This window comes from Bos javanicus, chromosome 10 (assembly GCF_032452875.1).
Source record: "Bos javanicus breed banteng chromosome 10, ARS-OSU_banteng_1.0, whole genome shotgun sequence".
NCBI classification, from domain to species: Eukaryota; Metazoa; Chordata; class Mammalia; order Artiodactyla; family Bovidae; genus Bos; species Bos javanicus.
In genome coordinates, this window is record NC_083877.1 from 47,540,102 (window position 1) to 47,555,136 (window position 15,035).

Consider the following 15,035-nt stretch of genomic DNA (forward strand, 5'->3'; position numbering starts at 1 on the left):
CTGAGGACACACAGGAGAGATCACCTTGTTCATAGCCTTTAATCCTGAAATCACATCACTTAGAATTTATTCAAGAAAAAAAATTAGAGAAAAAAATTGGGAAGAATGAAAAATGTTCAACAATAGGGATAATGTGATATTAATTATTATATGCCTTCTTCAGGAGCTATAATACCAAGGACCAATGGCAACACGAACAACTCAAATTATAATCATAAATAAAAAAATAGGGACTTCCCTGGTGGTCCGGTGGTTAAGACTTCATGCTCCCAATGCAGGGGGCATGGGTTTGATGCCTGGTCAGGGAACTAAGATCCTACATGCTTTGAGCCATGGCCAAAAAATAAATTAATTAAATGAAAAATAAAGTAAATTAAAAATAGAAAAAATTCTATGTGTACATAAACTATTCTTGAAACTATGTAAGTACTGGCATCCTTATCAACAAATACTGGCAAGTAGTGAATAAAGACAAGAATTATTTAAATAGATCAGAGTGGCAGAAGAGTGGTTGTGGTTTTTTTTTTTTTTTTTTTTTATTGAAGGATAATTGTTTTACAGAATTTTCTTGTTTTCCATCAAACCTCAACATGAGTCAGCCATAGGTATACATATGTCCCCTCCCTTTTGAACCTCCCTCCCACATCCCACTTCATTCCACCCCATCCCACCCCTCTAGATTGAATCAGAGCCCTGTTTGAGTTTCCTGAGCCATACAGCAAATTCCCTTTGGCTATCTATTTCACATATGGTAATGTAACTTCCATGTTACTCTTTCCATACATCTCACCCTCTCCTCCCCTCTCTCCCTGTCCATAAGTCTATTCTCTATGTCTGTTTCTCCATTGCTGCCTTGAAAATAAATTCTTCAGTACCATTTTTCTAGATTCTGTATATATGTATTAGAATATGATATTTATCTTTCTCTTTCTGACTCACTTTACTCTATAATAGGTTCTAGGTTCATCCACCTCATCAGAACTGACTCAAATGCTTTCCTTTTTATGACTGAGTGATATTCCATTGTGTATATGTACCACAACTTCTTTTTTTTTTTATTTAATTTTTTAACTTTACAATATTTTATTGGTTTTGCCATATATCAACATGAATCCGCCACAGGTATACATGTGTTCCCCATCCTGAACCCTCCTCCCTCCTCTCTCCCCGTGTACCACAACTTCTTTATCCATTCATCTGCTGATGGACATCTAGTTTGCTTCCGTGTTCTAGCTATTGTAAATAGTGCTGCAGTGAACAGTGGGATACATGTGTCTTTTTCGATTTTGGTTTCCTCAGGGTATATGCCTAGGAGTGGGATTGCTGGGTCATATGGTGGTTTTATTCCTAGTTTTTTAAGGTATCTCCTTACCATCTTCCATAGCAGCTGTATCAATTTACATTCCCATCAACAGTGCAAGAGCATTCCCTTTTCTCCACACCCACTCCAGAATTTATTGTTTGTAGACTTTTTGATGATGGCCATTCTGACTGGTGTAAAGTGTTATCTCATTGTAGTTTTGATTTGCATTTCTCTAATAATGAGCAGTATTGAGCATTTTCCCATGTGTTTATTAGCCATTTGTATATCTTCTTTGGAGAGATGCCTGTTTAGGTCTTTTCTCCACTTTTTGATTGGGTTGTTTGTTTTTTTGGTATTGAGTTTTATGAGCTGCTTGTATATTTTGGAAATTAATCCTTTGTCAATTGTTTCATTTGCTATTATTTTCTCCCATTCTGAGGGTTGTCTTTTCACCTTGCTTAGAGTTTCCTTTGCTGTGCAAAAGCTTTTAAGTTTAATCAGGTCCCACTTATTTACTTTTGTTTTTATTTCCATTACTCTAGGAGGTGGGTCATAGAGGATCTTACTTTGATTTATGCCATCGAGTGTTCTGCCTGTGTTTTCCTCTAAGAGTTTTATAGTTTCTGGTCTTACATTTAGGTCTTTAATCCATTTTGAGTTTATCTTTGTTTATAATGTTAGAAAGTATTCTAATTTCATTCTTTTACATGTCACTGTCCAGTTTTCCCAGCACCATTTATTGAAGAGGCTGTCTTTGCCCCATTGTATATTCTTGCCTACTTTGTCAAAAATAAGTTACCCATAGGTGCATGGGTTTATTTCTGGGCTTTCTATCTTGTTCCATTGGTCTATATTTCTGTTTTTGTGCCAGTACCATACTGTCTTGATGACCACAGCTTTGTAGTATAATCTGAAGTCAGGAAGATTGATTCCTCCAGCTCCATTCTTCTTTCCCAAGACTGCTTTGGCTATTGGGGTCTTTTTTGTTTCCATATGAACTGTGAAATTTTTTGTTCTTGTTCTGTGAAAAATGCCATTGATAATTTGATAGGGGTTGCATTGAATCTGTAGATTGCATTTGGTAACATAATCATTTTCACAATATTGATTCTTTCTAGCCAGGAACATGGAATATCTCTCCATCTGTTTATGTTGTCTTTGATTTCTTTCATTAGTGTCTTATAATTTTCTGTGTACAGTTTTGTCTCCTTGGGTCAGTTTATTCCTAGATATTTAATTCTTTTTGTTGCAATGGTGAATGGGATTGATTCCTTAATTTATCTTTCTGATTTTTCATTGTTAGTATATAGAAATGCAAGTGATATCTGTGTATTGATTTTGTATCCTGCAGCTTTGCCAAATTCACTGATTAGCTCTAGTAATTTTCTTATACTATCTTTAGGGTTTTCTATGTACAGTATCATGTCATCTGCAAACAGTGAGAGCTTTACATCTTCTTTTCCAATCTGGATTCCTTTTATTTCTTTTTCTTCTCTGATTGCTGTAGCTAGAACATCCAGAACTATGTTGAATAATAGTGGTGAAAGTGGACACCCTTGTCTTGTTCTTTATTTTAGGGGGAATGCTTTCAGTTTTTCACCATTGAGGATAATGTTTGCTGTAGGTTTATCATATATGGCCTTTACTATGTTGAGGTAGGTTCCTTCTATGCCCATTTTTTGAAGAGTTTTAATCATAAATGGGTGCTGAATTTTGTCAAAGGCTTTTTCTGTATCTATTGAGGTTATCATATAGTATTTATCTTTCAGTTTGTTAGTGCAGTGTATCACATTGATTGATTTGCATATATTGAAGAATCTTTGCATTCCTGGAATAAACCCAACTTGATCATGGTGTATGAGCTTTTTGATGTGTTGCTGAATTCTGTTTGCTAAAATTTTGTTGAAGATTTTTGCATCTATGTTCATCAGTGATACTGGCCTGTAGTTTTCTTTTTTTGAGTTGTCTTTGTCTAGTTTTGGTATCAGAGTGATGGTGGCCTCGTAGAATGAGTTTAGAAGTCTTCCTTCCTCTGCAATTTTTTGAAAGAGTTTTAGAAGGATAGGCATTAGCTCTTCTCTAAATGTTTTATAAAATTCTCCTGTGAAGCCTTCTGGTCCTGGGCTTTTGTTTTTTGGGAGATTTTTGATCACAGCTTCAATTTCAGTGTTTGTAATTGGGTTGTTCATAATTTCTATTTCTTGCTGGTTCAGTCTTGGAAAACTGAACTTTTCTAAGAATCTGTCCATTTCTTCAAGGTTATCCATTTTATTGCCATATAGTTGTTCATAATAGTCTCTTATAATCCTTTGTAGTTCTTCACTGTCTGATGTAACCTCTACTTTTTCATTTCTAATTTTGCTGATTTGATTCTTCTCTCTTTTTTTCTTGATTTTCTTTTTTTTTTCTTCTTCTTGACAAGCCTTTAGTCTGGCTAAATGCTTGTCAATTTTATCTTCTCAAAGAACCAGCTTTTAGTTTTATTAATCTTTACTATTGTTTCTTTCATTTCTTTTTCATTTATTTCTGCTCGGATCTTTATGATTTCTTTCCTTCTACTAATTCTGAGGCTTTTTGTTCTTTTTTTTTCCAGTTGTTTTAGGTGTAAAGTTAGGTTGTCTATTCAATGTTTTTCTTGTTTCTTGAGGTAGGATTGTATTGATATAAACGTCCCTTTTAGAACTGCTTTTGCTGTATCCCATAGGTTTTGAGTTGTCATGTTTTCATTGTCATTTGTTTCCAGAAATGTTCTGATCTCCCTTTTGTTTTTTTCAGTAACCTGTTGGTTATTTAGAAACGTGTTGTTTAATCTCCATGTGTTTGTGTTTCTTACAGTTTTCTTCTTGTAATTGATATCTAGTCTCATAGCATTGTGGTTGGAGAACATGCTTGAAAGATTTCAATTTTCTTAAACTTACTGAGGTTTGATATGTGACCCAAGATGTGGTCTACCCTGGAGAATGTTCCATGTGCACTTGAGAAGAAAGTGTATTCTGCATTTGGATGGAATGTCCTGAAGATATCAATGAAATCCATCTCATTTAATGTATCATTTAAGACTTCTGTTTCCTTATTAATTTTGTTTTGATGATCTGTTCATTGGTATGAGTGGGGTGTTAGAGTCTCCTACTATTATTATGTTACTGTCAATTTCTCCTTTTATGTCTGTTTTTCTTAATATAAATTTATTTGTTTTAATTGGAAACTAATTACTTTACAATATTGTATTGGTTTTGCCATACATTGACATGAATCTGCCATGGGTGTACATGTGTTCCCCATCCTGAACCCCCCTCCCACCTCCCTGCCCATCCCATCCCTCAGGGTCATCCCAGTGCACCAGCCCCGAGCATCCTATATCATGCATCAAACCTGGACTGGCGATTCATTTCACATATAGTAATATACATGTTTCAGTGCCATTCTCCCAAATCATCCCACCCTCGGCCTCTCCCACAGAGTCCAAAAGACTGTTCTTTACATCTGTGTCTCTTTTGCTGTCTCACATACAGGTTTATCATTACCATCTCTCTAAATTCCATATATATGTGTTATTATTACTGTATTGGTGTTTTTCTTTCTGGCTTATTTCACTCTGTATAATAGGCTCCAGTTTCATCCACCTCATTAGAACTGATTCAAATGTATTCTTTTTAATGGCTGAGTAATACTCCATTGTGTGTATGTACCACAGCTTTCTTATCCATTCATCTGCTGATGGACATCTAGGTTGCTTCCATGTCCTGGCTTTTATAAACAGTGCTGTGATGAACACTGGGGTACACGTGTCTTTTTCAATTCTGGTTTCCTCGGGTGTATGCCCAGCAGTGGAATTGCTGGGTCATATGGCAGTTCTATTTCCAGTTTTTTAAGGAATCTCCACACTGTTCTCCATAGTGGCTGTACTAGTTTGGATTCCCACCAACAGTGTAAGAGGGTTCCATTTTCTTCCACACCCTCTCCAGCATTTATTGCTTGTAGACTTTTGGATAGCAGCCATTCTGACTAGCATGAAATGGTACCTCATTGTGGTTTTGATTTGCATTTCTCTGATAATGAGTGACACTGAGCATCTTTTCATGTGTTTGTTAGCCATCTGTATGTCTTCTTTGGAGAAATGTCTGTTTAGTTCTTTGGCCCATTTTTTGATTGGGTCGTTTATTTTTCTGGAATTGAGCTGTAGGAGTTGCTTGTATATTTTTGAGAGTAATTCTTAGTCAGTTGCTTCATTTGCTATTATTTTCTCCCATTCTGAAGGCTGTCTTTTCACCTTGCTTATAGTTTGCTTTGCTGTGCAGAAGCTTTTAATTTTAATTAGGACCCATTTGTTTATTTTTGTTTTTATTTCCAATATTCTGGGAGGTGGGTCATAGAGGATCCTGCTGTGATTTATGTCGGAGTGGTTTACCTATGTTCTCCTCTAGGAGTTTTACAGTTTTTGGTCTTACGTTTACATCTTTAATCCATTTTGATTTTATTTTTGTGTATGGTGTTAGAAGGAGAAGGCAATGGCACCCCACTCCAGTACTCTTGCCTGGAAAATCCCATGGATGGAGGAGCCTGGTAGGCTGCAGTCCATGTGTTCGCTAAGAGTCAGACATGACTGAACGACTTCACTTTCACTTTTTCGCTTTCATGCATTGGAGGAGGAAATGGCAACCCACTCCAGTGTTCTTGCCTGGAGAATCCCAGGGGCAGGAGAGCCTGGTGGGCTAACGTCTATGGGGTCACACAGAGTTGGACACGACTGAAGTGACTTAGTAGTAGCAGTAGCATGGTGTTAAAAAGTGTTCTAGTTTCATTCTTTTACAAGTGGTTGACCAGTTTTCCCAGCACCACCTGTTAAAGAGATTGTCTTTTCTCCATTGTATTTTCTTGCTCCTTCGTCAAAGATAAGGTGTCCATAGGTGTGTGGATTTATCTCTGGGCTTTCTATTTTGTTCCATTGATCTATATTTCTGTCTTTGTGCCAGTACCATACTGTCTTGATGTCTGTGTCTTTGGAGTAGCGCCTGAAGTCAGGCAGGTTGATTCCTCCAGTTCCATTCTTCTTTCTCAAGATTGCTTTGGCTATTCGAGGTGTTTTGTATTTCTATACAAATTGTGAAATTATTTGTTCTAGCTCTGTGAAAAATACCGTTGGTAGCTTGATAGGGATTGCATTGAATCTATAGATTGCTTTGGATAGTAAACTCATTTTCACTATATTGATTCTTCCGATCCATGAACAGGGTATATTTCTCCATCTATTAGTGTCCTCTTTGATTTCTTTCACCACTGTTTTATAGTTTTCTATATATATGTCTTTTGTTTCCTTAGGTAGATATATTCCTAAGTATTTTATTCTTTTTGTTACAATGGTGAATGGAATTGTTTCCTTAATTTCTCTTTCTATTTTCTCATTATTGGTGTATAAGAATGCAAGGGATTTCTGTGTGTTGATTTTATATCCTGCCACTTTACTATATTCATTGATTAGCTCTAGTAATTTTCTGGTGGAGTCTTTAGGGTTTTCTATGTAGAGAATCACGTCATCTGCAAACAGCGAGAGTTTTACATTTTCTTTTCCAATTTGGATTCCTTTTATTTCTTTTTCTGTCCTGATTGCTGTGGCCAAAACTTCCAAAACTATGTTGAATAGTAATGGTGACAGTGGGTACCCTTGTCTTGTTCCTGACTTTAGGGGAAATGCTTTCAATTATTCACCATTGAGGATAATGTTTGCTGTAGGTTTGTCATATACAGCTTTTTTTATGTTGAGGTATATTCTTTCTATTCCTGCTTTCTGGAGGGTTTTTATCATAAATGGATGTTGAATTCTGACAAAGGCTTTCTCTGCATCTATTGAGATAATCGTATGGTTTTTATTTTTCAATTTGTTAGTGTGGTGTATTCAGTTCAGTTCAGTCACTCAATCGTGTCCAACTCTTTGCGATCCCATAAATCATAGCACACCAGGCCTCCCTGTCCATCACCAACTCCCGGAGTTCACTCAAACTCATGTCCATCAAGTTGGTGATGCCATCCAGCCATCTCATCCTCTGTCGTCTCCTTCTCCTCCTGCCCCCAATCCCTCCCAGCATCAGAGTCTTTTCCAATGAGTCAACTCTTCACATGAGGTGGCCAAAGTATTGGAGTTTCAGCTTCAGTATCAGTGAACACCCAGGACTGATCTCTTTTAGGATGGACGGGTTGGATCTCCTTGCAGTCCAAGGGACTCTCAAGAGTCTTCTCCAACACCACAGTTCAAAAGCATCAATTCTTCAGCGCTCAGCTTTCTTCACAGTTCAAATCTCACATCCATACATGACCCCAGGAAAAACCATAGCCTTGACTAGACGGACTTTGTCAGTAAAGTAATATCTCTGCTTTTCAATATACTATCTAGGTTGGTCATAACTTTCCTTCCAAGGAGTAAGCATCTTTTAATTTCATGGCTGCAATCACCATCTGCAGTGATTTTGGAGCCCCCAAAATAAAATCAGCCACTGATTCCACTGTTTCCACATCTATTTCCCATGAAGTGATGGGACCAGATGCCGTGATCTTCGTTTTCTGAATGTTGAGCTTTAAGCCAACTTTTTCACTCTCCACTTTCACTTTCATCAAGAGACTTTTTAGTTCTTCTTCACTTTCTGCCATAAGGGTGTTGGAAGTTTACCTTCCTCTGAAATTTTCTGGAAGAGTTTGAGTAGGATAGGTGTTCGCTCTTCTCTAAATTTTTGGTAGAATTCAGCTGTGAAGCTGTCTGGTCCTGGGCTTTTGTTTGCTAGAAGATTTCTGGTTAGTTTCAATTTCCCTGCTTGTGATGGGTCTGTTAAGATTTTCTATCTCTTCCTGGTCCAGTTTTGAAAAGTTGTACTTTTCTAAGAATTTGTCCATTTCTTCCACGTTGTCCATTTTATTGGCATATAATTGTTTATAGTAGTCTCTTATGATCCTTTGTATTTCTCTGTTGTCTGTTGTGATCTCTCCATTTTCATTTCTAATTTTATTGATTTGATTTTTCTCCCTTTGTTTCTTGATGAGTCTGGCTAATGGTTTGTCAATTTTATTTATCTTCTCAAAGAACCAGCTTTTGGCTTTGTTGATTTTTGCTATGGTCTCTTTTGTTTCTTTTGCATTTATTTCTGCCCTAATTTTTAAGATTTCTTTCCTTCTACTAACCCTGGGGTTCTTCATTTCTTCCTTTTCTAGTTGCTTTAGGTGTAGAGTTAGGTTATTTATTTGACTTTTTTCTTGTTTCTTGAGGTATGCCTGTATTGCTATGAACCTTCCCCTTAGCACTGCTTTTACAGTGTCCCACAGGTTTTGGGTTGTTGTGTTTTCATTTTCATTCGTTTCTATGCATATTTTGATTTCTTCTTTGATTTCTTCTGTGATTTGTTGGTTATTCAGCAGTGTGTTGTTCAGTCTCCATACGTTGGAATTTGTAATAGTTTTTCTCCTGTAATTGAGATCTAATCTTACTGCATTGTGGTCAGAAAAGATGCTTGGAATGAGTTCAATTTTTTTTGAATTTACCAAGGCTAGATTTATGGCCCAGGATGTGATCTATCCTGGAGAAAATTCCGTGTGCACTTGAGAAAAAGGTGAAATTCATTGTTTTGGGGTGAAATGTCCTATAGATATCAATTAGGTCTAACTGGTCTAATTGTATCATTTAAGTTTGTATTTCCTTGTTAATTTTCTGTTTAGTTGATCTATCCATAGGTGTGAGTGTGGTATTAAAGTCTCCCACTATTATTGTGTTATTGTTAGTTTCCCCTTTCATACTTGTTAGCATTTGTCTTACATATTGCGGTGCTCCAATGTTGGGTGCATATATATTTATAATTGTTATATCTTCTTCTTGGATTGATCCTTTGATCATTATGTAGTGTCCTTCTTTGTCTCTTTTCACAGCCTCTGTTTTAAAGTCTATTTTATCTGATATGAGTATTGCTACTCCTGCTTTCTTTTCATCTCTATTTGTGTGGAATATCTTTTCCAGCCCTTCACTTTCAGTCTGTATGTGTCCCTTGTTTCAAGGTGGGTCTCTTGTAGACAACATATATAGGGGTCTTGTTTTTGTATCCATTCAGCCAGTGTTTGTCTTTTGGTTGGGGCATTCAACCCATTTACATTTAAGGTAATTATTGATAAGTATGATCCCATTGCCATTTACTTTATTGTTTGGGGTTTGAGTTTTTATACCCTTTCTATGTTTCCTGCCTAGAGAAGATCCTTTAGCATTTGTTGGAGAGCTGGTTTGGTGGTGCTGAATTCTCTCAGCTTTTGCTTGTCTGTAAAGCTTTTGATGTCTCCTTCATATTTGAATGAGATCCTTGCTGGGTACAGTAATCTGGGCTGTAGGTTATTTTCTTTCATCACTTTAAGTATGTCCTGCCATTCCCTCTTGGCCTGAAGAGTTTCTATTGAAAAATCAGTTGTTATCCTTATGGGAATCCCCTTGTGTGTTATTTGTTGTTTTTCCCTTGTTGCTTTTAATATTTGTTCTTTGTTAATTTGATTAATATGTATCTTGGGGTGTTTTGCCTTGGGTTTATCCTGTTTGGGACTCTCTGGGTTCTTGGACTTGGGTGATTATTTCCTTCCCTATTTTAGGGAGGTTTTCAACTACTATCTCCTCAAGTATTTTCTCATGGTCTTTCTTTTTGTCTTCTTCTTCTGGGACTCCTATGATTCGAATGTTGGAGCATTTAACATTGTCCCAGAGGTCTCTGAGATTATCCTCATTTCTTTTGACTCGCTTTTCTTTTTTCCTCTCTGTTTCATTTATTTCTATCATTCTATCTTCTACCTCACTTATCCTATCTTCTGCCTCCCTTATTCTACTGTTGGTTCCCTCCAGAGTGTTTTTTATCTCATTTATTGCATTATTCATTATATATTGACTCTTTTTTATTTCTTCCAGGTCCTTGTTAAACCTTTCTTGCATCTCCTCAATCCTTGTCTTCAGGCTACTTATCTGTGATTCCATTTTGTTTTCAAGGTTTTGGGTCATTTTCTCTATCATTATTTGGAATTCTTTATCAGGTAGATTCCCTATCTCTTCCTCTTTTGTTTGGTTTGGTGGGCATTTACCCTGTTTCTTGACCTGCTGGTTATTTCTCTGCCTTTTCATCTTGTTTATATTGCTGTGTTTGGGGAGGCCTTTCCGTATGCTGGCAGTTTGTGGAGTTCTCTTTATTGTGGAGTTTCCTCACTGTGGGTGGGGTTGGATGGGTGGCTTTTCAAAGTTTCCTCGTTAGGGAAGCTTGTGTCGGTGCTCTGGTGGGTGGAGCTGGACTTCTTCTCTCTGAAGTGCAATGAAGCGTCCAGTAATGAGTTATGAGATGTCAGTGGGTTGGTGTGTCTTTGGGCAACCTGTATATGGAAGCTCAGGGCTGTGTTCCTGTGTTGCTGGAGAATTTGTGTGGTATGTCTTGCTCCGGAACTTGTTGGCCCTTGCGTGGTGCTTGGTTTCAGTGTAGGTATGGAGGCATTTGATGAGATGCTATTGTTTAATGTTCCCTGGAGTCAAGAGTTCTCTGGTGTTCTCACAATTTGGACTTAAGCCTCCTACCTCTGGTTTTCAGTCTTTATTCTTACAGTAGCCTCAAGACTTCTCCATCTATACAGCACTGATAATAAAACATCTAGATTAAAGATGAAAAGTTTCTCCACAATGAGGGACACCCAGAGAGGTTCACAGAGTTACTGGAGAAGAGAAGAGGGAGGAGGGAGATAGAGGTGACCAGGAGGAGAAGAGGGGAAATCAAAAGAGGAGAGAGCAAGCTAGCAAGTAATCACTTCCTTTTGTGCTCTCCACAGTCCGGACCACTCAGAGATGTTCACGGAGTTACACAGAGAAGAGAAGAGGGAGGAAGGAGAGAGAGGTGGCCAGGGGGATGAAGAGGAGAATCAAAAGGAGAGAGACATATCCAGCCAGTAATCAGTTCCCTAAGTGTTCTCCACAGCCCAGAACACACAAAGAGATTCACAGAGTTGGGTAGAGAAGAGGAGGGGGAAGGAAGAGATAGAGGAGATAGTGGAGAAAAAGGAGAGTCCAAAGGAGAGACAGCAGTCAAGCCAGTAATCTTGCTCCCAAGTAAAAATGGGAACTGAAGATTGGGTTCTTAAAGGTACAGAATTGATAACAAATACCAAAAGGCAAAGATTAAAAATCTAGAGTAGAGGTTGGATTCTCAAAAATACAATATTAAAGGGAAAAAAAGTCACAAAAATTATAAAATATATATATATGAAGTTTGATTTATAAAATAGGGTCTTTTTTTTTGCAAAGTAATGCTAGGTTATAAAAATGAAAATTAAAGGAGTAATAGAGGACTTAAAAATAATTTTTTTTTAAATTTAAAGAATGATAATAGTAAAAATATATCTAGGACTTTCTCTGGTGTTGTTGTGGACAGTGTGGGGTTAGTTCATTTTCAGATGGTTCCTCGATCTGGCTTAGGCTTCTCAAGATCTATAGGCTCCTTCCTATGTAGTCAGTGGTAACTACAGGGGTTTAATCCAGTGCACCTCTCACTTCCAAGGCGGTTCCCTCTGTTTGTTTTAGCTTCTTCTGTTTGCTGGTCTCTTCAGTGTCTAATTTCCGCCCTGACACAAGGGGGCGGTGGTGGACACTTTTTTAGGCTCACTTGTTCAGTCGTGCTGTGGGGAGGGAGGAACACGGCAAACAAATAACACTGGCGTGTGCTCGCAGTGTCTCAGCCACACTGGGTTTGCCCCTGCTCACGGCTTGTGTGCTTTCCCTGTCTACACTGCTTAGGCTCTAGGTTGCTCTGCAGGGAACTGTCTGAGGCCGGCCCTGGGTTGTATGCACTTCCCAGGTCTAAGCCGCTCAGATTCAGGTAATCGGGTACTCCACAAAGGCGCAGACTTTGGGCCTGAGTTTTGTGCTCTTCCCAGGTCTGAGCAGCTCAGGTGACCAGGTGCTTGGTGAGCGCAGTCACTGCGACTTATCGCCTCCCCCATCCCAGCCGCTCGGTTTTCTGGGTGTACAACTGGCGCACCTTCTCAGGTGTGCCGTGTGTCTTTTCTGGGGAGCTAATCTCTGGCTGCAACCCTCCCAGCGGATGTCGACCATCCAGAATCCCAAGAAGTCTTGGTTAGCAACAAAGCCTGCTTGCATTTTTGTAGATGATGCCTCTCTGGGGCTGTGATTGCCCCTTCTGGCTTTGGCTGCCCTCACCTGTCTGTCTCCGGCGGGGGATGGGCTGGTCCTCAGCCGGCTAGCTTTGCTCAGTCCTTTATTCTGTGAGTGAGCCTGGCAGTGTCTTAGGTTAGGGCTTTTCATGGGACAGCTATCCCACAATCTGGTTTGCTATCTCAAGTTAGTTCCCTCAGATTGTCCTTGGGGCATTCAGGACCAGTACTTACTCTAAGCAATGCAGCCCACGGCGCCTCCCTGCCCAGCCCCCGCTTGCTAGTGGCGGATGCGGGCGTCTGTGCTGCTTCTCTGCTGGGAGTTACCTTTGGGCAGGTAATCTGTGGGCTTTGATATATTCTTTTTTTTCTTCCGTTTATGTTGCCCTCTGAGGTTCCAAGGCCCGACACAGACTCGCCAGTGAGAGTGTTTCCTGGTGTTTGGAAACTTCTATCTTTTTTAAGACTCCCTTCCCGGGATGGGTCTCTGTCCCTATCTCTTTTGTCTCTCTTTTTATCTTTTGTATTTTTTCCTACCTCCTTTCAAAGACAATGGGCTGCTTTTCTGGGTGTCTGATGTCCTCTGCCAGCATTCAGAAGTTGTTTTGTGGAATTTACTCAGCGTTCAAATGTTCTTTTGATGAATTTGTGGGGGAGAAAGTAGTTTCCCTGTCCTATTCCTCTGCCATCTTAGACCATCCCCCCTTTTATATCTGTTATAGTGTTTGTTTTAAGTATTGAGATGCTCCTATGTTGGGTGCATAGATATTTGCATTTGTTATATCTTCCTCTTTGATTAGTCCCTTGATCATTATGTAGTGTCCTTTCTTATGTCTTGTAATCTTTATTTTAAGGTCTATTTTATCTGATATTAGGATTGCTACTCCAGCTTTATTTTGCTTCCTATTTGCATGGAATTTATTTTTCCATCCTCTTGCTTTCAGTCTACATGTGTCTTGAGATCTGAAGTGGGTTTCTTGTAGACAGCATATACATGGGTCTTGTTTTTGTATCCTTTCAACCAGTCTGTGTCTTTTGTCTGAGCATTTAATCCATTTACATTTAAAGTAATTATTGATATATATATTCCTATTGCCATTTTCTTAAATGTTTGGGGTTGATTTTGTAGATCTTTTTTCTTTTCTTGTATTTCTTGACTATATAAGTCCCTTTAACATTTGTTGTAAAGCTGGTTTGGTGGTACTGAATTCTTTTAACTTTTGCTTGTCTGAAAAGCTTTTTATTTCTCCTTCAATTTTGAATGAGATCCTTGCTGGGTACTGTAATCTTGGTTGTAGATTTTTCCCTTTCAGCACTTTAAATATATCCTGCCACTCCCTTCTGGCCTGCAGAGTTTCTGCTGAAAACTCAACTGTTAAGTGTATGGGGTTTCCCTTGTATGTTAGTTGTTGCTTTTCCTTTGCTGCTTTTAATATTATTTCTTTGTGTTTAGTTTTTCTTAGTTTGATTAGTATGTGTCTTGGCATGTTTCTCCTTGGGTTTATCTTGTATGGCACTCTTTGTGCCTCTTGGACTTGATTGACTATTTCCCTTTCCATGTTTCAGAAATTTTCAACTATAATCTCTTCAAAAATTTTCTCATACCCTTTCTTTTTCTCTTCTTCTTCTGAGACCCCTATAATTCAAATGTTGATGTATTTGATATTGTCCCAGAGGTCTCTGAGACTATCCTCAGTTCTTTTTACTTTATTCTGCTCTTCAAAAGTTATTTCCACCATTTTACATTCCAGTTCACTGATTCATTGCTCTGCTTCAGATATTCTGCTATTGATTCCTTCTAGAGTATTTTTAATTTCAGTAATTGTGTTGCTTATCTCTGTATGTTTATTCTTTAATTCTTCTAGGTCTTTGTTAATTGATTCTTGCATTTTATCCATTTTAATTTCAAGGTTTTTGATCATCTTTACTATCATTATTCTGAATTCTTTTTCAGGGAGTTTGCCTATTTCCTCTTCATTTATTTGGACTTCTGTGTTTCTAGTTTGTTCCTTTATTTATGTAGTATTTCTCTGTCTTTTCATTATTGTTTTTAACTTTTTGTGTTTGAGGCCTCCATTTCCCAGGCTTCAAGGTTGAATTCTTTCTTCCTTTTGGTTTCTGCCCTCCTAAGGTTGGTCCAGTGGTTTGTGTAGGCTTTGTATAAGGGTGAGATTTGTGCTGAGTTTTTGTTTGTTTGCTTTGTTTTTCCTCTGATGGACAAGGCTGAGTGAGGTGGTAATCCTGTCTGCTGATGATTTGGTTTGTATTTTTGTTTTGTTTATTGTTTAGATGAAGCATCCTGCACAGGATGCTACTGGTGGTTGCGTGATGCCAGGTCTTGTATTCAAGTGGTTTCCTTTGGTGGGTTATCACTATTTGATACTCCCTATGGTTAGTTCTCTGGTAGTCTAGGGTCTTGGAGTCAGTGCTCCCACTCCAAAGGGCTTGATCTCTCTCCAAGGACCAGCCTAGGTCCAATCTATCAAGACAAATTTCATCCGAAATGAAAGGGCCTTTACTTGAGTTCCAAAAGCCAGTGCAGAAGAACACAAAGGAGATCCCTGACTCAGTGGAAACT